Source organism: Oncorhynchus gorbuscha, linkage group LG04, assembly GCF_021184085.1.
Source record: "Oncorhynchus gorbuscha isolate QuinsamMale2020 ecotype Even-year linkage group LG04, OgorEven_v1.0, whole genome shotgun sequence".
Taxonomy (NCBI): Eukaryota; Metazoa; Chordata; class Actinopteri; order Salmoniformes; family Salmonidae; genus Oncorhynchus; species Oncorhynchus gorbuscha.
In genome coordinates, this window is record NC_060176.1 from 29,518,282 (window position 1) to 29,543,375 (window position 25,094).

A 25,094-nucleotide genomic window follows, 5' to 3' on the forward strand; every position below is an offset into this window, starting at 1 on the left:
ATTGCACTTCACACTGCACTCCTCCACCTGAAAAGGTTGAATACCCATATGAGGATGCTGTTCATCGTCTACAACTCAGCGTTCAACACCATAGTGCCCTTCAAGCCCGTCGCCAAGCTCGGGACCCGAGGATGTGGGCCCTTTAGTCCTTTCCTGTACTCCCTGTTCACCCACTCACGCACACACACACCACTCACTCACTACCTCACATGTGCAAACACGTTCTCACATACACACACACACCTTCACTCACTAGCAGACCCCCCCCCCCACACACACACACACCTAAGCTACTGCTAAAAATATGATTGATTAGATGTTACTGCCACTATGCTGCTGTTTATTGATTATCAATAACATTATTATCAATCTATTCATCCTGCTACTGGTCACTATCACTCCTGTTTACAGGTATATTTTACCAATAGTATATTACCATAAGTATTTATATATTCCTGATACCAGTCACTTTTCAGACCTGTTTAAATGTACTGTATAATCGCCTATAACACCTACACTGACACTCTTGTGCACACACACACACGCAGGAACGCACACACACACACACACACACACGCACGCACGCACGCACGCACGCACGCACGCACGCACGCACGCACACACACACACACACACACACACACACACACACACACCCCTACTGCCATACTATTAATAATAATAATAACCAGTCACTTTCTCCTAATACAGTACATGCCTACATGTACAAATATACTGCAAATACTCCAGTATCTTTGCACATTGCATATTTGGTACGGGTACTGACAGCTTACATATTCCTTGTGTTTAAAACAAAAACATGTTTTTAGTTATGATTATATTAAATACTGCACTGTTGGGTAGGGCTTGCAGGTTAAGCATTTCACTACACTTGGGCATGTGACAAATACTTCAAACTAGAAACATTGATATAACTTACAAATGCTTCACGACAGAAAACCACATTAAAAAGTAGCAGACAACAGTTCTCTCTCTCTCCCTCTGTGTTTGTGTCGTTCAGCACCTGCATGTGTGTCTGCATCCGAGTATCTACACTGCAGCAACAGAACGCAGACAGACGTAACAAGTCTTTCTGTCTATAAAAAACACTGCTCAGCCTTTCGGCTGCATTTGTAGAGAGAGCAAAACACAGTCACACGATCACAAATCATTCAGAGAGAAGAGGTCCACTCAAGAACAGCACAGATACAAAGACACTTTGTGCTCTGACACTTAAACTTCTGCTCCTCTAAACTCCAAAATCTGTCCCCTCACCTTTTCAGAAAAACACACGTATACACACACACACACACACACACACAAACACTAAAACACACGCATGGATGTGCAAACACACTCGCGGGGAGGTGGGATAAGAATATATGAGTGCAAATGCTAATAGACCATATGGCACTGTCATGGCTGTACAGTCACTCTGGACAGCAGGGCAGGTGTGTGTGTGTGTGTGTGTGTGTGTGTGTGTGTGTGTGTGTGTGTGTGTGTGTGTGTGTGTGTGTGTGTGTGTGTGTGTGTGTGTGTGTGTGTGTGTGTGTGTGTGTGTGTGTGTGTGTGTGTGTGTGTGTGTGTGTGTGTGTGTGTGTGTGTGTGTGTGTGTGTGTGCGTGTGTGTGCGTGTGTGTGCATTTTGTGTGCCTGTGTGCGTGTGTGTCACAGAAGGTTGGTGGCACCTTATTTGTGGAGGACGGGCACGTGGTAATGGCTGGAGCAGAATAAGTAGAAAGGTATCAACAACATTAAACACATAGTTTCCATGTGTTTGATGCCATTCCATTCACGCCCTTGCAGACATTATTATGAGCCGTCCTCCCCTCAGCAGCCTCCACTGCTGTGTGTGTGTATGCGTGTACAGTAGGCATCTGTGTGCGTGCATACATTTTACGTGTGTGTGAGTATAGTAATGGACAGCGGGGAGTACGTTGATTCAGTCTCGAACACGGGTTCCCAAAATGAAGACAGTTATGTACAACTAACCACATGACATTACGCAACAGATTTCATAACAAATTACGTGTGAGCCTTCAGGACACTACACTACCGCCACATTTCTACAACACAAAATCTGTGTGTACATGTGTGTATACTGCGTGTGTTATCATGTGCGTGTGTATGCGTGTGCCTGTAGAGTCCATGCCCCAGGAAATTGAGGCTGTTCTGAGGGCCAAAAGGGGGAAAGGAGGGGGGTGCAACTTAATATTAGGAAGGTGCTCCTAATGTTAGGTATACTCCGTGTATATATTCCATGACCAAATAAACAAAATTAGGGTTTGTTTTGTTTATCTATCCTATTCCTTACTATAAACATGGTAAGAGATATGATTATGCTGTGAGTCTGTTCCAGAGGGCTACTGATCGCCCACACGGGTCAAGAGGGAGGCACCGGAGAGTGATGTGATGCCTCCGGGACAGCTGGAGGACTGGAGAAATGCCCATCCCTGTATCACTTTCTCTTTTCCTCTCTCTTTCTACTTCTCTCTATTTCTCTATTTCTTTCTCTGTCTTCCTCTCTCTGAGACAAGGTTCCCAGAAGCAAAAGAGCAGTGTTCCATGGTCCGACTCCCTGCTGCTCTGCTGCCCTTATCATGGCACCCTCCGCTACACTCGAGTGGTGTGTGTGTTTGCGTGTGTGTGTATGTTTGTGTGTGTGTATGAGCGAGAAGTGTGTGTTCCATTCGAGCCGCAGTTCCAGACAGATGGTCAATACTTGATGAGTCTCCAGGTGGCAGAGTGGCTCTTCTAATGGCCATCTTTAACACTGGTGTGTGTGTGTGTGTGTGTGTGTTCTCGACACTTCAAGACAAGCTCTCCAGATCAAAGAGCTCTTTCTCACACATGCCAGACACACACGTCACACGCCAGACACACACATCTATAATGTATCACATACTGGCACCCAGGAGTGTGAATGAAACGCGATGCTGTTAATAGAGAGAAAAATGAGACAAAGGGAAGTGGAGGAGGAGAGAAGTCAGAGGCAGTACGTGTCAACTAAGCCATGGGGGGGGCTAATCATCACATCGCAACACAATCAGCAAAAGTGGCACTGGGTGAAGTGGAGGGAATGGAAAAGTGTGTGTGTGTGTGGGGGGGGGGGGGTCACCTGACTTTGGGGTAAAAATCTAGTACTGTAAGATAGTATGCGACATTTCAAAAGTCTAGTATTATTTTAAATGCCCGGATGTCGTACTCATTTTGGCTATGACAACAGCTGATCAATTAGATATGGGGATGCGCTACAAGAGATAAACGAATAACGGAAAACAACTCAACTGCACATGGAGCATTCTCAGCATGCGAAAATAGAAGGTTTTAAAGTATGTGGGTTTAAATGCCAGGATGTTATACTCATATCGGCTCTTCGTCTAGTAGAATTTGATGCACACTTTTCCACAATGCATTGGAAGAGGTGGGCTGCCAGTGATGGGCCCTAGTTCTCTTCAAGTAGCCAAACAACGAAACTAAGTGACTTAATTGTAAAGTTACCGAATAGCGAAGCTTATGTGGTGGTGTTCAAATATAGGCTACGTAGTTTTTGTTTTCATAAAAACAGAAGTCTTTCAAAAAAATATTGTTTTTTTCTTTACCTAAAGTGGATTTCAGTTTTTTGTTACCTTGGCCTTCATCAGACCCTTTCAACTAAATACTAAACCATCATTTGATTTCTGAATGTGTCGGTCACCGGGGACTCGGGATGTGGCTGCGTTATTGACGTCATGTTAATATTGACGTCATGTGCTCGTCATGACGTCACGTGTTCAAATCAGTTTGATTTGGATTGTTTTAGTTTTGTACACCAGGCTACCTATTTAATTAATGGATCAAGTCTTAACAGTCATTCTGATCTCATTCCCGATGATCAGTGCTTTAGTTAATTATGTTGCTGTCCAGCGGTTCGGAATTTGCTGATGCGCCTGACTGTCCACGTTTTTCTGGGCAATAGCCTTTTGATTTGAAAAATTGAAATGTCTTGGTGAATTTCATTGATACATGTTACGGCACTTGGGTTTCACTAATAAATATGTTGAAATGGAACCAAATGATCTGTTTCTGTCTTCAGTCCCTTTTTAAAAGGATATATGGGCTTTGTGGGCTACGGTGTAGGTCAAATGTAATAGTCTGCCTCCAACCAGCCTAAGTAGGCTTATACATTCATTCCTATACAATTCAGAGTTTAGAAAAATGATTGGAATTGGAAATGAGCTATCATCAGACGAGTTAAATGAAATGCATGTCTGTTGAATTTGGAAAAATACACACACACACACACACACGGCCCCACCCCACCTACTCAGCCAGTCAGGAACCGTTACTGCGTTGCGGCCGTAGCATACCACATACTGCATACTGAACAGTACATGCTAAATAGTATGTAACAATGAGTGCATACAGTATATGCAGTTTAAGCACAGTTGAAGTCGGAAGTTCACATACTCTTAGGTTGGAGTCACAACTCCACAAATGACTTGTTCACAAACTATAGTTTGGCAAGTCGGTTAGGACATCTACTTTGATTTTTCCAACAATTGTTTACAGACAGATTATTTCACTTATAATTCACTGTATCACAATTCCAGTGGGTCAGAAGTTTACATACACTAAATTGACTGTGCCTTCAAACAGATTGGACAATTCCAGAAAATGATGTCATGGCTTTAGAAACTGATAGGCTAATTGACATCATTTTGAGTCAATTGGAGGTGTACCTGTGGATGTATTTCAAGGCCTACCTTGAAACTCAGTGCCTCTTTGCTTGACATCATGGGAAAATCAAACTAAATCAGCCAAGGTTCATCCTTGGGAGGAATTTCCAAACGCCTGAAGGTACCACGTTCATCTGTACAAACCATAGTATGCAAGTATAAACACCATGGGACCACGCAGCCATCATACCGCTCAGGAAGGATATGCGTTCTGTCTCCTACAGATGAACGTACTTTGGTGTGAAAAGCGCAAATCAATCACAGAACAACAGCAAAGGACCTTGTGAAGATGCTGGAGGAAACAGGTACAAAAGTATCTATATCCACAGTCCTATATCGACATAACCCGAAAGGCCGCAAGAAAGAAGCCACTGCTCCAAAACTGCCATAAAAAAGCCAGACTATGGTTTGCCATTGCACATGGGGACAAAGATTGTACTTTTTGGAGAAATGTCCTCTGGTCTGATGAAACAAAAATAGAATTGTTTGGCCATTATGGCCATCGTTATGTTTGGAGGAAAAAGGGGGAGGCTTGCAAGCCGAAGAACACCATCCCAACCGTGAAGCACGGGGGTGGCAGCATTATGTTGTGGAGGTGCTTTACTGCAGGAGGGACTGGTGCACTTCACAAAATAGATGGCATCATGAGGATGGAAAATTACGTGGATATATAGAAACAACATCTCAAGACATCAGTCAGGATGTTAAATGGGTCTTCCAAATGGACAACGACCCCAAGCATACTTCCAAAGTTGCTGCAAAACAATATAAAGGCAATGCTACTAAATACTAACTGAGTGTATGTAAACTTCTGACCCACTGGGAATGTGATGAAAGAAATAAAAGCTGGAATAAATCATTCTCTCTACTATTATTCTGACATTTCACTTTCTTAAAATAAAGTGGTGATCCTAACTAACCTTAGACAGGGAATGGTTACTTGGATTAAATGTCAGGATTTGTGGAAAAACTAAATGTATTTGGCTAAGGTGTATGTAAACTTCTGACTTCAACTGTATGTAGTATGCTTGAATGGGTATTCGGACACTATCTGTTTGACATTAATAACTTTCTTCTCACTTTTATCCCCCGCTCATTCTCTCTCTCCTCTCTCTCGCACTCCCTCTAATCTACCTCTCCAGTTCCTCTCTCACTCCATGTGTAGACAAAGAGATATAGGCAGCTGACTCGATTCGAATGACTCCACAAGGAGCCCCCTATGCACACCTGCTCCGTGAGTGTTTGTGTGTGCGCGAGTGCATGTGCATGTGTGCGTTGGTCCCCCGAAAAGCACGGGCAGATGGAGATTCATACTCATGCAGTAAATGAGGCATCTCATTACAGCTCCACCCGTTTAATCCACCTCCAATAAAACTCCACACAGACGTTAGAAGGCCACACTGGACATACAGGGGCAAACAGTAGGGAGAGAGGGATAGAGACGGAGAGAGAGGGAGAGGGAAGGAGACCGATGAAGAAGGAGTGGGTAGAGGGAAGGAGGGGGGGGCAGAAAGGGAAAGTGACAGGGGATAGAAAGGGCAGAGGGACTGAGAGGGGAAGTGGGATGCATCTTTATACCCCAAGTAAGTCCCATCTCACGCACAGGATAAATTGGGTAATGGTAGTGGGAAATGGAGAAAGGATGTGGAGGTGATCGATTGGAGACAGGGAGCGGAGTTTAAAGGGGGATGTGGAGTGTAGAGGAACGGGTGGGAGCAGATAAGAATACTGATAGAGAGAGAGAGAGAGTGAGAGCTGCTCCCCAACTCAAGGAAGGGAATTGCTATTGGAGTTGTAGCAGGTCCATCCTCTGTTATTGTTGCAGACTTTTTATTACAGAACAAGAGAATGCCACTCACACTCTAATAACGGTTCACCTTAGCGGCCCTGTCATCCCAGTAAATGCCACAATAAAGCAATCCACCAGCTACTCTATACAGACATGTGTAGACATGTAAACACACACGCAGGGAACGTACACACACACACACACACACACAAAACAATGCAGAGTTTGTGAAAAGATTGGAGCAGAGCAACGATCAAGAGACAGCTAGCCAATACATGAGCAGGGGTAAAAATGCTTCCACAGATTCAATAAAAATGACATATTGGCTAACTGTCATCATTGGGTGGAGAAATGTTCTTGACAAAACTATCTCCTTTGTACTATTACCCTTCAAACAAAACTGCAGAGCAAGTTGACTACAACGCACTGACTTCACACACACAGATTTTTTTTAACACTTTAGACATTTAGCAGATGCTCTTATCCAGAGCGACTTACAATTAGTGCGTTCATCCACTTCTCCTAACATACTACGAAGTCACTTCTGCTCGTCAAAACCGCCAGATCTGCCCTGAGAACGATCTCCATTTCCACGAATGGGATACAGCAAAGATGCAGCTCCAGCAGCCTTTGTGCACTTTCCAAAGAGCCTAAATGTTGTATTGAATTACTTGTATTTGCTGTATTTGTCTTTATTTCCGATGCAGCAGGTTTAGCTACAGTACTCCGCTAGCCAGCTTTGCTAACGTTAGCCACAAAGATATAGGCTGAGAGACTAGGATTCCGCAATAATTTGCCTGTAAATGTCATAATAAATGTTGTGTTCTTCTCACAGGCCTACATTTTGTTTGGACTGTTGTGAAATGCACTCAAAATGTATGACATAATAAGCACTATATTTAAAATAAGCTTAGTCTGGGCTTGATAGCCAGCTAAGTAAGCTAACTGCAGGCTAACTATGCGGGGCATTGCATCATGGGAGATGAAATGCACCCTTGAAATCGTAGTATGCAATAGAAGAAGGCAATACAGAAGCTTCAAAATGACAAAAACGAAAAACTGTGCAGTATGACTAATAAAAATGATAAAATATCAAATCTTACAGTAGTGCATATTTTCTAGCAGCATAATAACTGGCTATAAAGTAACCAAACTGTCCTTTAAGATGCACTAAATGATCAAAAGTATGTGGACACCTGCTCATCAAACATCTCATTCCAAAAACATGGGCATTAATATGGAGTTGGTCCCCCCTTTTGCTGATATAGCAGCCTACACTCTTCTGGGAATTATTTTGACTAGATGTTGGTACATTGCTGGGGGACTTGCTTCCGTTCAGCAACAACAGCATTAGTGAGGTCGGGCAATGATGTTGGGCGATTAGGCCTGGCTCTCGGTCGGTGTTCCAATTCATCCCAAAGGTGTTCGATGGGGTTGAGGCCAGGACTTTGTGCAGGCCGGTCAAGTTCTTCCACACCGATCGCGACAAACCATTTCTGTATGGACCTCGCTTTTTGCACGGAGGAATTGTCATGTTGAAACAGGAAAGAGCCTTCCCCAAACTGTTGCCACAAAGTTCGAAGCACAGTATCGTCTAGAATGACATTGTATGCCGTAGCGTGAAGATCTCCCTTCACTGGAACTAAGGGGCCTAGCCCGAACCAACCAGCTCCAGACCATTATTCCTCCTGCACCAATTCCTCCTGCACCAACATGTGCAGTTGCAGTTGTCACTATTCATTGGGGCAGGGTAGCATTGTCCTGGCATCCACCAAACCCAGATTTGTCCGTTGGACTGCCATATGAAGCATGATTCATCACTCCAGAGAACGCGTTTCCACTACTCCAGAGTCCAAAGGCGACGAGCTTTACACCACTCCAGCCAATGCTTGGCATTGCGCATGGTGATCTTAGGCTTGTGTGCAGCTGCTCGGCCATGAAAACCCATTTCATGAAGCTCCCGACTAACAGTTATTGCGCAGACAGAGGCAGTTTGGAACTCAGTAGTGAGTGTTGCAACCGAGGACAGGCAATTTCTACGGGCTATGTGCTTCAGCACTCGGTGGTCTCGTTCTGTAAGCTTGTGTGACCTACCACTTAGAGGCTGAGATGATGCTCCTAGACATTTCCACTTTCCAATAACAGCACTTACAGTTGACCGGGTCAGATCTAGTTGACCGGTGTCCACATACTTTTGTATATATAGTGAAGCTAGGTCAGATGAGAGCCCAATAGAGAATGAAACATCCTCATAAAAAACATCTGTTGTCTTGCCTCCACAGTGTCTGCTGAACTCAACACTCTCCCATCACACACACACACAAACACGCACGCACACACACACACGCTCTCTCCATGTGTACCTTCCTTTATAGTCAGCCAGCAGTACTGCCACTCACTGGCTATGAGATTGGTTTATAGGCATTCATAGAGTCTTTAGTGGGTGTTGTTTTTGATGGCAGTGTCTATTAAGGGAGCGGTATGTGTGTGTGTGTGAGGTTTACAGCTTATCACAGAGAGAATTACAGAATAAACAGCATAGGACAAATTACCATCAGTTCAATCACACACAAACACACACACACACACACACACACACACACACACACACACACACACACACACACACACACACACACACACACACACACACACACACACACACACACACACACACACACACACACACACACACACCCCAAGGGTGATACATGACGAACGTAATGTGTTACATGATGGGTATCAGAGAGGAAGGATCTCCTAAGAGGCCTGAAAGGCAATCTGTAATCATGTATTTTCACCAACAGCACACATACATAAACATTATCTTGTAAGGGAAAGCTGGTTTGATGTTGATTATATGTTTTTCTGTGTGCCAAATACGATATTGTTGTTGTGGGGGGAGGCCAGGGGAAGTGCTCATTTTGGAAGGGGGCTGCTCATTTGACGGCAGCATGGAACAGGCCTTTGTCGAGAAGCTGCTTAAATACCAGCCCCTCGTGGTATCCTTGGACTGCCTCGGGTGTAGGTCCAAGCTGGTGGCGCTGATATTTGGCAGTCTCGGCCACGTACACAGGCTTGCATTGCGTGGCCTCCAGATTGCGGGCCCGATAAAACTAGGGCAAAGCAATTGGCTAGGTACTATTCTGTTTCAGCTGTTGTGGGCAGCCTAGCTGTTTGGACAAGGAGGTGCATTCTCGATGCTCGATCTCCCTATTCAATACACACCAGGGGTGAAACATGGCTAATATAATGTGTTCCGTGATGGGTATCAGAGAGGAAGGATCTCCCAAGAGGGCTCAAAGACGGTCTGACATGCTGCTATCAGTTTTATTGACCTTTCTTTCACTCTCTCTGCTTCTGTTCTGTTTCCTCCTCAATCTCATCTGTCTTTCCTCATCCCTTCTGTAAAATATCCTTCATTCATTCAGTCATTCATTCAGTCATTCATTCATTCATTCAGTCATTCATTCAGTCATTCATTCAGTCATTCATTCAGTCATTCATTCATTCATTCATTCAGTCATTCATTCATTCATTCATTCAGTCATTCATTCAGTCATTCATTCATTCATTCATTCATTCTCTGTCTCTGTGTCTTTCTCTCTCTCTCCATCCCCTCTCTAATCCCTCTGGAAGAGGTTCTGGTTACCTTCCCTTTCCGTTTCCACGGTAACCCCCCGACCAGAAAACTTCCTCTCAGGTTAGAGAGAACTGCACGGCTTTCGTTTTTTCTTTCTTTCCTTTATTTTTCCGGGGAATTGGAGAGAGGGATTAGTTTCTACATAGCCTAATCGTCCCGAGAGAGACAGAGAGGCTAAACTAACTCAGCACAGCTATTACTGTCTCATACTACTGTTGTGTTTCTCCTGCTCTGTCTCATCCCGGGGGAAGTGTTACCCCTACAAATATTTTTGTGAGGCAGACCACATTGTCAATGGCCTCGGTTGGTTTTCTATACAGATGGTTGGTTTTTGAGCTTCCTAATGAAAAGACAACTTGCAAATTCTTAAACGCTCAACTGATCCTCGCAGAAAGCCACTGAGAGCCACTGACATCAGGCAGGTAAAATGCCTCATTAGCCCCTCGCAAGAGGAATAAGGAGAAAAAGCTAACAGTCAATATTTCTGCACAGCAAAGCAGGGTGAAATGAAGTGGACACAAAGCTTACTGTGGTCTAGACTGTGAGACGGAGAGAGTCTACTGTAGCAGAAGTGACTAAAGATGGCAGGGCTATCTGTCATATGGGTCATAGGAAATCATTTTTTCCCCCCCAAGTACCACTGGTACACAGCACACTGACACAGTGTGACTGGTGACAGGTGGAACCATGACAAGTTGATGTTAATGTGTTTATTTGCCTGTCTGATGTTTGCTTGTGTAATTAATGGGCTACTGAGTTTCTGCAATTCCTTTCCTTTCTGCAAGTCCTCCTTCAGAATTCCTCCTTAATGGGCAGTCCCATTAGTTCCCTTGTATAGTGGTTACAGACACGTCACATAGGCATAGTTCAAAGGGTTGGTTCCGGCATGAGTCTGGCACCGTCTCCTATCTTAACTTAAAGAACATTATTCTGGTCGTTCTGACACATGGTCCTAACGATGAGGTCATGACGGTCCCCTCTTATATCTTTACGAGGCACAGGCAGGAACCAAGGATTGTTTATGTCACTAAAGGCAAGATTCATATTTTTAAGACCGTTTCTTGATAAAAAAAGACATTTCCTTCACAACACACAAAAGTACACACATTCATGCTCGCACACACACACGCATGCATGCACGCACACACACACACACACACACACACACACACACACACACACAATCACACACACTCCAAACCCACGTCACATGAATAGCGAGATACCACAGATGAATAGCGCCTCATCTGGTTTAAATACTCTCTGCTGTGATGATACTCAAGCCCAGAGGATGCAAATGATGACCTTCTGTTGTCCCTTTTACCGTATACGATTAGTATGTGTGAATGAAATGAGCTAACGAACCACACCATCACCAATGCTACACATGTAGGATCTTCATTTGACCACCCTGTTGCCGGAGAACCTTCCTTTAAAACGTGTTGTTTAGAAAGGCTTCTGAAGTTTGAATTTTCCACTTAAAAACTCCCTTACAAAAAAATGCATCAACCCCTACAAAAATGTCCATTAATTACAAACCTATATAATAATTCACATTTCCTGTTGCTGCAGGATTATATTCATGATGTAGCAAACAGGCTCAAATGAAGATCCGTACGGTGTTTAGATGTAAAACTGATAACGGGCACACTAGAGGATAGACACCAGAGGGCATGTTCACACACACACACACACACACACACACACACACACACACACACACACACACACACACACAGGCACACACACAGGCACACACACAGGCACACGGGCTCACTCACACATGCATGTACCCATACTGTATACAAATACACACCTATAGGCATAATAATATGCACACAGCCACGCACACACAAACACTAACATGGACACAATTACCATCAAATGCTAGGAAAAGCTATGACAGGTTGGCAGATGCTAAGTGGGTCATTAAATCTATTGGTGCGTATATTACAAACATACAGTAGAGCTAATCAGAATGTGAATAACGTGTTGGTGCACTTATTATAAGCGTAGCGGTAACAAGGATGTGAATATCTAGCTGAGTGAAAGAGACTCTAAAAGGTGTCAAGGCCTCAGAGGGAAAAAAAAAACATTTGTCAAACCTTCCTTCAACTCTTACTCATTGGGAGCACTAACCTAATGTTTTAATAGTGAACTGCACCTTATTTAGATCACAACAGAAAGGTACAGTAGCTTTAACTCACATCTGATGAAATGGCTGAATTAGGGATGAGCCAAAAAAGGTGGATGCCTCTTAGCATCTGAACTGGACTCGTAATAGTTTGAATTGAATGTAGCCTGTGTGCTCGTCCAAGCATGGAGCTAGATGCATCATAGCAACAGACTGAGCTTCTGTTTGTATGATAACAGAGAGGTACTGTAGCATTAACCTCGTTTCCAGGTTATTGCGCACAGCACATATAAGCCTGAGACATCAACCATTCTAAATTGGCCTTAGTGGGAGGGACCATAGAATTTTATTCAGAGTTTTATTGGAGAATTTAATTTCATTTGAGCAAATCCGTAACATGGGCAACTTCTTCCCGTCAAATCTCTGCGTGTTACCTAGCAATAACAAAAATACTTACGATTTGTCAGATTGAATGTGTCCTTCACTGTGCAAATAAGCGTTTAAAACACGTTTTACATCCATGGTCTCCCATTTTCCACCTGTTGAAGATGACGCGGTAGCTTACTCAGAAAACAGATTGTGCATAAAAACGTGTTTTTTTTCATGTTTTATTAGATAGCGAAACACAAATTCAAGCACAATTATTGTTCCTAGAGATATTGGACATGCCTCTGTTGACTGGAAATGTTATTTTGATGTTACCGAATAGTTTAGATTTGGTTGATCAAGGACACCAGGCTAGGGAAGTTTCAACAATGAGCCATCTGTCTGTAAACAATGGCTCGTTGTGGGACGAAGCAATGACTCACCCAGCCACTTGATGTAATACGAAAGAGAAGCTAAGCAGCTAGTGCAACACTGAATGACATGTTCCTCAATGACCTAGCTAGTTAGCTAGCTACAGTAGTAACATCATTATCACAATTAACACGTTTTAATGAAGCAGCAACTGCCTGTTCTGCGCCAAGTCATTTCAGTATCGAGACAGCTCAGCTGCTGCTGCTGAACGTAAGAGGTGCCCTAGACACGTGTGGAGGTAGGTGTTGTGGGAGGTGATTGGTTGGCAGATTAAGCCATTGAGTAACGCGCCTTGTATCCTTGCCTTAGCGGGGTCGTCAACAACCTTGACGTTCCGGTTTTCAGGGGAAATGGAAAAGAGCGCCTCGATCGTGACTTCCGCTTTCGTGCGTCAACAAGGCGACTCTCCGTCTTAACTCCTCTTCCACATTTAGTGGATTGGTTGAACAGTGCAGAGGAGAACCGCCCCCGGGGTTCTCGTCAAGACCAGAATGTGGGGGATCTAGTTTCAGGCGTTTCTTTTATGCCTGCTAGGTTAGGTTGTATCCTAACGAATGTATCCTAACGAATGCAAAGTTTGATGCTGTGCTCCAATAGACCTTCTGCACATTTGGGCGAAGTGTCTGGGAATGAGATTACTGTAGCGTTCACTGATGTGTACACACAAACACACACACGCACGCACGCACGCACGCACACACACACACACACACACACACACACAACTAAGCTTTTTATTAGAGTGTGCTAGCAAGGAGAACAAAATATACGGAGCTCAATAATGAGATTGATCATACAGTAAGTGTGGAATGAAACGGCAAGCATTAAAATAAACCATCAATCAGCTTAACCGAACATGTTTAGGGTAATGATTTTTAGAATGATTGATTTCAGACTAGTTCAATGGAACGGTCAATAAAGTTCAAATAGATTGTAACTAAAAGAGTAATTTCATACTTGACTGAACACACAGGAGCAAACACACATGGAAGGCACACACGTGAGCCCACACACGGCACACACACACACACACACACACACACACACACACACACACACACACACACACACACACACACACACACACACACACACACACACACACACACACACACACACACACACACCTGAGGGAATCAAAAATGGTGGCAACCGGTCACTCCAAAAACTAAACAGGTAGCACACAGTGGTTTTCAGGAGTGTCTCTCCCCTCCTCCTTCTCCCTATCTCTCTGAACCAAATATGACCATGTGCCCAATCACACACTCACTACTTATGTGTAGTAAGCTGTGTATTTTCTTTAGACCTGTTGAAAAGCAGAGTGATGTATTAGCATCCCAGGCTTACCTTTATGCTTCTGCCTCTGTGCTACTCAGTAGACCCCTTACACACCCAACGTAGCTTCAGCTCCAGCCTGTAAAAACATACACGCATGAATCAGGATCTCGTATTTACTCACTCACAAACACAGAGCACATAATAACGCATCAGTACCAGTCACATTTTTGGACACACCTACTTTTTTCAATGTTCTACATTGTAGAATAATAGTGAAGACATCAAAACTATGAAATAACATATATAGAATCATGTAGTAACCAAAAAAACAAAACAAAAATCTAAATATATTTTAGATTTTTCAAAGTAATCACTCTTTGCCTTGATGACAGCTTTGCACACTCTTGACATCCTCTCAATCAGCTTCACCTGGAATGCTTTTGATAGTCCAACTAAGCGCAAACCAGATAGGATGGCGTATCACCGCAGAATGCTGTGGTAGCCATGCTGGTTAAGTGTGCCTTGAATTCTAAATAGATCACTGACAGTGTCATCAACAAAGCACCCCCACACCATCACACCCCCTCCTCCATGCTTCACGGTGGGAACCACATATGTGGAGATGATCAGTTCATCTACTTTGCGTCTTACAAAGACACGGCGGTTGGAACCAAAAATCTCACACTTGGACTCATCAGACCAAAGGACAGATTTCCACCAGTCTAATGTCCATTGCTCGTGTTTCTTGCCCCAAACAAGTCTCTTCTTATTATTGGTGTCCTTTAGTAGTGGTTTCTTTGCAGCAATTCGACCATGAAGGCCTGATTAACGCAGTATTCTTTGAACAGTTGATGTTGAGATGGGTCTGTTACTTGAACTCTGAAGCATTTATTTGGGCTGCAATTCCTGAGGCTGGTAACTTTATGGGAACTTATCCTCTGCCGCAGAGGTAACTCTGGGTCTTCTTTTCCTGTGGTGGTCCTCATGAGCTCCAGTTTCATTATAGTGCTTGATGGTTTTTGATTTGTTTAACACTTCTTTGGTTACTACATAATTCCATAGGTGTTATTTCATCATTGTGATGTCTTCACTGTTATTCTACAATGTAGAAAATAGTAACATAAATAAAAACCCTGGAATGAGTTGGTGTGTCCAAACCTTTGACTGGTACTGTACGTGTCCAAACAAGCTCCCTGAGGAAAAGAGAAAAAAGAATCCCAACACCAATCCCAGTTTGTGAATAAACAGCTGATTCACATAACCCCGAACATAAATGTACGACAACAACATCAAAACCCTAACCCACCAATGACCCAGAGCACTGACTTTGTGTGTATGTCTTCAAACCCACTGTGCAGCACTTCAGTGTTCTCAGAGACATACTGTACTGTTCTCCCCCGTAGAATACTTCATCCGTCTCTTTGACAGGAAACCTTAGAACGGGAAACCTTTTGTTCCACCTCTGCAACCCCCAATTACCTTAATCTTCTTACTCCAGTAATCCCAGCAGGGGAACCTTTTTGATGTGACACGCTTGAACAAACATCAAAGTTGGCGTCTTGATGATGTGGGAACTGTGGGCTGGGCTGTATGTGCCTGTGTATGCCCATCAGAGCAGGACTAGTGGATTATTCTGGGATAGGAGGAGAGAGGGCCTAGTAAAGGCATTGGATGTAATGGATGGATGTGATGGGCAGACGAATCTGTGAGCAAATATGAGCAAATTCAATGGAGGTGAAGTGTGGGAGAGAGTGTGTGTGTTTACTATATGTATGTGTGCATAACAGCCTGAATGGGCTTCCAGCATCAGGGAGGGAGGGTTGGATGAGGACGTTCATTCTCCTCTTTGTGCTAAGGCTTCCACTGACATGAAACTCAGTCATAACTACGCTACATAACGACAGCAGCTTCACCAGAACACAACAAAGCACTCAAGGACAAGACTCCTACTTTGATTCCAACAACACACACACACACGACCATCGGGACTTTCCACTCATTTTCCCCTTCACTCCTGTAATTCAAGGCCTTTCACAAAGGTCAGTGTCTCAGTGTGTGTGTGTGTGTGTATATACGTCTGTGTGTAAAAACATGTCATTCATCTTATTTTTGTATATGTTGGCAAATGTTTTATAAGACAAATAAGGCCCTTGCACCTGAGAATTCACGTTTGATATGATAACTCCTTCCTAAGGGCTGTTTCCAGGCCCTTGGCTTCGCCTCGGGCCTAAGAACATCCTTAGTCGGGAGTTATCACAAAATAATCCCTGGGTCCTCATGCCTTATTGCTTAATTGTGTTGATATTACATAATCACTTTTTGTATTACCAGATGCCTGTCAGAACAAATTGCCTAATTTCATTCTTCAAAGGACTTCTTTGATCTTTAGTATCTGAATGACCAATCGCTTTCCAAGCATAAAGTCATTTTTAATGCTGCCTGATATAACTCTTTGCCAGAGGAATGTGCAGCATCAGGTGTCTTTTCGGTATGAAAGGAGTTCGACGACTCTTTGAAATACTGAAATGAAATAGATAGTGCTAACCTGTCCTATTTATGTGGGATTTAAGCCTGCAGATTTCTTCTAATGCTTGTAATACTGAACATAAATATAAAAACAATATGTAAAGTGTTGGTCCCATGTTTCATTAGCTGACATAAATAATTCCCCAAATTGCGCACAAAAAGCTTATTTCGATCATATTTTGTGCACAAATGTATATATCTCCCTGTCAGTGTGCATTTCTCATTTGCCAAGATAATACATCCACCTGACAGGTGTGGCATATCAAGAAGCTGATTAAACAGCATAATCATTACACAGGTGCACCTTGTGCTCGGGACAATAAAAGGACCATTTAAAATGTGCAGTTTTGTCGCACAATACAATGCCACAGATGTCTCATGTTTTGAGAGAGCAGTGCAATTGGCATGATGACTGCAGGAATGTCCACCAGAACTGTTCCTAAAGAATTTCATGTTAATTTCTCTACCATAAGCTGCCTCCAACATTGTTTTAGAGAATTTGGCAGTACAGGCCTCACAACCGCAGACCACATTTCACCACGCCAGCACAGGACCTCCACATCCGGCTTCTTCACCTGTGGGATCATCTGAGGAGAGGTGGTGGGGGGATGGGAGGTGTATTTCTCTCTGTAATAAAGCCTTTTTTGTGGGGAAAAACGAATTCTGATTGGCTGGGTCTGGCTTCCCAGTGGGTGGGCCTGGTTGCCAAGTGGCTGGGCCTATGGGCCAAAACATTGCTGCACCCCTGCACCGTCATGTGAAATCCATAGATTAGGGCACAATGAATATATTTCAATTGACTGATTTCGTTATATTAACTGTAATCTTTGAAATTGTTGCATGTTGTGTTTATATTTTTGTTCAGTATAGCATGCAGTATCTATTCAACAGATGGTGTGGAACATGGACTCATATTGACCTAAGTGAAAGTTTAAGATGTTAACTGTCCCTTTAAAGTGATCAAATGCAATGGGTACTTACAGAATACTGACATACAGTGGGGCAAAAAAAGTATTTAGTCAGCCACCAATTGCGCAAGTTCTCCCACTTAAAAAGATGAGAGAGGCCTGTAATGTTCATCATAGGGACACTTCCACTATGACAGACAAAATGAGAAATGAGAAACAAAATCCAGAAAATCACATTGTAGGATTTTAAATGAATTTATTTGCATATGATGGTGGAAAATAAGTATTTGGTCACTGACAAACAAGCAAGATTTCTGGCTCTCACAGACGTGTAACTTCCTCTTTAAGAGGCTCCTCAGTCCTCCACTCGTTACCTGTATTAATGGCACCTGTTTGAACTTGTTACCAGTATAAAATCGTCACCCCGCTCCTCCGCTCTCTCCACTGGCTTCCAGTTGAAGCTCGCATCCGCTACAAGACCATGGTGCTTGCCTACGGAGCTGTGAGGGGAACGGCACCTCAGTACCTCCAGGCTCTGATCAGGCCCTACACCCAAATAAGGGCACTGCGTTCATCCACCTCTGGCCTGCTCGCCTCCCTACCACTGAGGAAGTACAGTTCCTGCTCAGCCCAGTCAAAACTGTTCGCTGCTCTGGCTCCCCAATGGTGGAACAAACTCCCTCACGACGCCAGGACAGCGGAGTCAATCACCACCTTCCGGAGACACCTGAAACCCCACCTCTTTAAGGAATACCTAGGATAGGATAAAGTAATCCTTCTCACCCCCCCCTTAAAATATTTAGATGCACTATTGTAAAGTGGCTGTTCCACTGGATGTCATAAGGTGAATGCACCCATTTGTAAGTCGCTCTGGATAAGAGCGTCTGCTAAATGACTTAAATGTAAATGTTATGTAAATATATAAAAGACACCTGACCGCCACCATGAACAGAGTGCCCCATGGGGGCGGTAGGGTTATGGTATGGGCAGGCATAAGCTACAGACAACGAACACCAGATACGGACTGTTTATCTGACCCACGCCCGTAACTTTTTATTAAGATATACAATATGTGACTAACAGATGCACATCTGTACTCCCAGTAATGTGAAATCCATAGATTAGGGCCTAATGAATTTATTTCAATTGAATTTGTAATATGAATTGTAAGTCAGCAAAATCTGTGAAATTGTTGCGTTTGTATTTTTGTTCAGTATAGAAACAGGTCTATAGTTTCCCTTGTCTGTTTTGCTGCCCTTATTGTGACAGCTCTGTATAGTGAGGTAAGTAAGTTGGTTGTTTTGTCTCGTTTCTACCAAAGTTATTCATTTGGAAATGACCCCAGCTGCTTGCTCTAGCTAGCTACGGTAGCAAACTAGATAGTTAACTGTCAGGTTTGTCTGTCAGCCTACAATCTTTACGGTTGTGGTCTAAGCCTGCTGTTCATCAATGAACATATCTGTGAATGTATTTCTGTGTGCTCTTTCCTGTTTGATTATCCATCCGTCTGATAAACATATACACACACAATAAACTGAGAAACCAATCTGGCCATTTTGATGGATGGAATGAAAGTGCTGTGTAACGTTATGATGATATTCTATATGTGTATGTGTTTGTGTGTAATGAGATTTGATTGATTGAAAGTGCTGTATAGCACCATGATTTAGTTGAGCTTATTAGGATTCCCATCAGCTATTGCACACGCAGCAGCTACCCTTCCTGGGGTATCAAATGATTATACTGTGAGTGTGTAAGTAATGGGAGGCGTATTGTAACTGTAACACGCAATTTATTATGGAAACCCCTAAGAGGTGAGAGAGAAAGTTAGAGAGAGAACGTGTGTGTGTTTGAGGGAAAGAGAGAGAGAGAGAGAGAGCGAGACTATGATCCTGACCACAATTGTACCCTCTTTTCCTCTCTCACTCTCTACCCCCCGTTGTTGCTCTGTTCCTCTCTCACTCTCTACCCCCCGTTGTTTCTCTGTTCCTCTCTCACTCTCTACCCCCCGTTGTTTCTCTGTTCCTCTCTCACTCTCTACCCCCCGTTGTTTCTCTGTTCCTCTCTCACTCTCTACCCCCCGTTGTTTCTCTGTTCCTCTCTCACTCTCTACCCCCCGTTGTTTCTCTGTTCCTCTCTAACTCTCTACCCCCCGTTGTTTCTCTGTTCCTCTCTCTCACTCTCTACCCCCGTTGTTTCTCTGTTCCTCTCTCACTCTCTACCCCCGTTGTTTCTCTGTTCCTCTCTCACTCTCTACCCCCGTTGTTTCTCTGTTCCTCTCTCACTCTCTACCCCCGTTGTTTCTCTGTTCCTCTCTCACTCTCTACCCCCTGTTGTTTCTCTGTTCCTCTCTCTCTCTACCCCCGTTGTTTCTCTGTTCCTCTCTCACTCTCTACCCCCGTTGTTGCTCTGTTTCTCTCTCACTCTCTACCCCCGTTGTTGCTCTGTTCCTCTCTCACTCTCTACCCCCGTTGTTTCTCTGTTCCTCTCTCACTCTCTACCCCCGTTGTTTCTCTGTTCCTCTCTCACTCTCTACCCCCGTTGTTGCTCTGTTTCTCTCTCACTCTCTACCCCCGTTGTTGCTCTGTTTCTCTCTCACTCTCTAACCCCCGTTGTTGCTCTGTTCCTCTCTCACTCTCTACCCCCCGTTGTTTCTCTGTTCCTCTCTCACTCTCTACCCCCCGTTGTTTCTCTGTTCCTCTCTCACTCTCTACCCCCGTTGTTGCTCTGTTCCTCTCTCACTCTCTACCCCCGTTGTTTCTCTGTTCCTCTCTCACTCTCTACCCCCCGTTGTTTCTCTGTTCCTCTCTCACTCTCTACCCCCCGTTGTTGCTCTGTTTCTCTAGGTCAGTGAAAGAGAGTCAGGGCTCAGCAAAAGTGCAATTTGTTGGTCTCATTTGTTGAATTTGGATCCGAAAAGTGAATGTACCTACATACAGTAGCTGCTCAAAACGGTTGCGTGGCATATTGCTACCTATGTACACTACATGACCAAAAGTGTGTGGACACCTGCTCATCGAACATATTCTAAAATCATGGGCATTAATATGGAGTTGGTCCCCCTTTTGATGCTATAACAGCCTCCACTCTTCTGGGAAGGCTTTCCACTAGGTGTTGGAACATCGCTGCTGGGACTTGCTTCCATTCAGCCACAAGAACATTAGTGAAGTCGGGCACTGATATTGGGCGATTAGGCCTGGCTCTCAGTCGGTGTTCCAATTCATTCCAATTCATTGGAACACCTGCCCCTGCTTCCAATTCATTGGAACACCAAATGGTTGAGGACACGGCTCTGGCCAGGCCAGTCAAGTTCTTCCACACCAATCTCGACAAACCATTTCTGATTGATCTCGCTTTGTGCACTGTGGCTTTGTCATGCTGAAACACGAGAGGGCTTTCCCCAAACTGTTGCCAGCACAGAATCGTCTAGAAGATTTCTCTTCACTGAAACTGAGGGGCCTAGACCAAACCATGTAAAACAGCCCCAGACTATTATTCCTCCTCCACCAAACTTTACAGTTGGCACTATGCATTGGGGCAGGTAGGGTTCTCCTGGCATCAGCTAAGCCCAGATTCGTCCGTCGGACTGCCAGATGGTAAAGCGTGATTCATCACTCCAGAGAATGTGTTTCCACTACTCCAGAGAATGTGTTTCCACTGCTCCAGAGTCGAGCTTTACACCACTCCAGCCGACGCTTGGCATTGCGCATGGTGTGCGGCTGCTTGGCCATGGAAACCCATTTGATTTAGCTCCTGACGATCAGTTATTGTGCTGACGTTGCTTCCAGAGGCAATTTGGAACTCGGTAGTGAGTGTTGCAACTGAGGACAGATGATTTCTATGCACTATAGCACTCGACGATCCCATTCTGTGAGCTTGTGTGGCATATCATTTTGCATCTGAGCCGTTGTTGCTTCTAGACATTTCCACTTCACAATAACAGCACTTACATTTGACCGGGGCAGATCTAGCTGGCAAGAAATTTGACGAACTGACTTGTTGGAAAGGTGGCATCCTATAACGGTGCCATGTTGAAAGTAACTGAGCACTTCAGTAAGGTCATTCTACTGCCAATGTTTGTCTATGGAGATTGCATGGCTGTGTGCTCTATTTTATACATCTGTCAGCAACGGGTGTGGCTGAAGGAGTGTCAACATACTTTTGTATATATAGTGTAAGTATAGTACCCTGAGGGTGGTGTCAGTAGACCAGCGTCGGGGACCCTGCAAAGGCCCCTTCCCAGAAACCGCAGGTGCTGGTCGCTGAAGGCATTAAAAATGCAGCATGTGCATTCACTTTGTAATGGCTACAGTGAAAGGAAACGGGGAGCCAATCGTGTGGCACCAGGGGGTGTGGACCGAGCTGTTACTCATAATTTGAAAGCAGGCCACTCCCTGGTGAAGTTTGAAGGGCGCAAGAGAGGATGTGTGGCGTGCATCCAGAGTGGACGCAGGGCAAAGACTGGGAAATGTTGAAACCTCCTTTGGATGCTCTGTGTGTTCTGTGCAACTTTGCAGGATGGGGCTGTGCTTCCAGAAGTACCATGACAGTGCGAAATATACATTTGTCCCACAAGTCTTATTGGGTAATTGTGTACTTTTTAAAATTGTGTTTTGTATCTTCTCTTTTCACTGAATTGCTGTCAAAGTAGGCAACTCAAACCTGGTCTGTACTAAATCTTGCTGAGACAGGTTATCTACATTTTGAAAGTCTATGAAATGAATAGTTGCTTGCATTTTTACATAAGTAAGAATCGTTGTCATTCAAATAGCCTTCTTTGTGTGGGTTTTGAAGTACTTCCTGAATATTGTCCTCTGGTCACATTTGGGAAAATATACTATACATTTTCGGTGAATTATTTAGTAAAATTTACAGTGCCTTCAGAAAGTATTCATACACCTTGATTTATTCCACATTACGTTGTGTTACAGCCTGAATTCATAATGAAATAAATCTGTTTTTTTCTCTCACCCATCTACAGCCATGGCCAAAAGTTGAGAATATTCATTTCCACAAAGTTTGCTGCTTCAGTGCAAGGGGAAGTCAGACGCAGTTTCTAACGGCGCAGTTTAATAATAAAAACCCACCAGAAAACAATCAATAAATGGTTACATAACCCGACACACACCAGACATAACGTGCACATGCACTTACAATAAACAATACTGGACAAGGACATTGGGGGGGGGGGCAGAGGGTTAAATACACAATATGGAATTGATGGAATTGAAACTAGGTGTGTGGGAAGACAAGACAAAATAAATGGAAAGTGAAAGGTGGATCGGCGATGGCTAGAAGACCGGTGACGTCGGCCGCCGAACATTGCCTGAACAAGGAGAAGGACCGACTTCGGAAGAAGTCGTGACATTCAGTGTCTGTAGATATTTTTGTCAGATGTTACTACGGAATACTGAAGTATCATTACAAGCATTTCATAAGTGTCAAAGGCTTTTATTGACAATTACATGAAGTTGATAAAAAGAGTCAATATTTGCAGTGTTGACCCTTCTTTTTCAAGACCTCTGCAATCCACCCTGGCATGCTGTCAATTAACTTCTGGGCCACATCCTGACTGATGGCAGCCCATTCTTGCAGAATCAATGCTTGGAGTTTGTCAGAAATTGTGGGTTTTTGTTTGTCCACCCGCCTCTTGAGGATTGACCACAAGTTCTCAATGAGATTAAGGTCTGGGGAGTTTCCTGGCCATGGCTTCAGGGCGCCCTGAAGCCTTCTTCACAACAATTGAACCGCTCTCCTTGAAGTTCTTGATGTTCCGACAAATGGTTGATTTAGGTACAATCTTACTGGCAGCAATATCCTTGCCTGTGAAGCCCTTTTTGTGCAAAGCAATGATGACGGCATGTGTTTCCTTGCATGTAACCATGATTGACAGAGGAAGAACAATGATTCCAAGCACCACCCTCCTTTTGAAGCTTCCAGTCTGTTATTCGAACTCAATCAGCATGACAGAGTGATCTCCAGCCTCGTCCTCGTCAACACTCACACCTGTGTTAACGAGAGAATCACTGACATGATGTCAGCTGGTCCTTTTGTGGCAGGGCTGAAATGCAGTGGAAATATTTTGGGGGGATTCAGCTCATTTGCATGGCAAAGAGGAACTTTGCAATTAATTGCAATTTATCTGATCACTCTTCATACCATTCTGGAGTATATGCAAATTGCCATCATACAAACTGAGACTATGAAAATTAATATTTGTGTCATTCTCAAAACTTTGGCCACGACTGTACACAAAATACCCCATCATGACAAAGTGAAAACATGTTTTAGAAATGTTTGTAAATTTATTGAAAATTAAATACAGAAATATCTCATTTAGAGAAGTATTCACACCCCCTTGTATTGTATTTATTATGGATCCCTATTAGCTACTTCCAAGGCAACAGCTACTCTCCCTGGGTCCAGCAAAATTAAGGCAGTTATACAATTTTAAAAACATAACATATTTCAAAACACATTATGTGTGTGCCTTCAGGCCACTACACTACTAACACATATCTACAACACAAAATCCATGTGCAAGTGTGTGTATAGTGCGTATGTTATCGTGTCTGTGTATGCATGTGTCTGTGTCTGTGTTTGTGTCTCTTCACAGTCCCCGCTGTTCCACAAGTTGTGTTTTTATCTGTTTTTTAAATCTGATTCTACTGCATGCATCAGTTATTTGATGTGGAATAGAGGTCCATGTAGTCATGGCTCTATGTAGTACTGTCCATAATCTGTTCTGGACTTGGGGAATATGAAGTGCCCTCTGGTGGCATGTCTTGTGGGCTATGCATTGGTGTCCAAGCTTTGTGCCAGTAGTTTAAAACAGACAGCTCGGTGCATTCAACAAGTCAATACCTCTCACAAATACAAGTAGTGATTAACTTCTTCGAGATAGGGGGCACTCTTTTAATTTCTGGATAAAAAACGTTCCCGTTTTAAACAAGATATTTTGTCACGAAAAGATGCTCAACTATGCATGTAATTGACAGCTTTGTGAAGAAAAAACTCTGACGTTTCCAAAACTGAAAAGATATTATCTGTGAGTGCCCCAGAACTAATGCTACAGGCGAAACCAAGATTACATTTCATACAGGAAATGGTCCAGATTGTGAATGCCCTGTGTTCCAATGTCTCCTTATATGGCTGTGAATGCGCCAGGAATGAGCCTGCACTTTCTGTCGTTTCCCCAAGGTGTCTGCAGCGTTGTGACGTATTTGTAGGCATATCATTGAAAGATTGACCATAAGATTGACATGCATAATAATGTTAGCTCCCTGTATACATCCATGGGC

General features: G+C 43.6%; 1 protein-coding gene across 2 annotated transcripts in view; it reads right to left on the reverse strand.

Annotated features, from left to right (window-relative positions):
* LOC124033946 (LARGE xylosyl- and glucuronyltransferase 2-like) overlaps window positions 1–25,094 on the reverse strand; it is a 206,583-nt gene that overhangs the window by 76,511 nt on the left and 104,978 nt on the right. For both annotated transcript variants that reach the window (XM_046346473.1, XM_046346472.1), the window contains one exon: window positions 14,429–14,495. The gene's annotated coding sequence lies outside the window, so the exon portion shown is untranslated. The remainder of the gene's footprint in view (window positions 1–14,428; window positions 14,496–25,094) is intronic.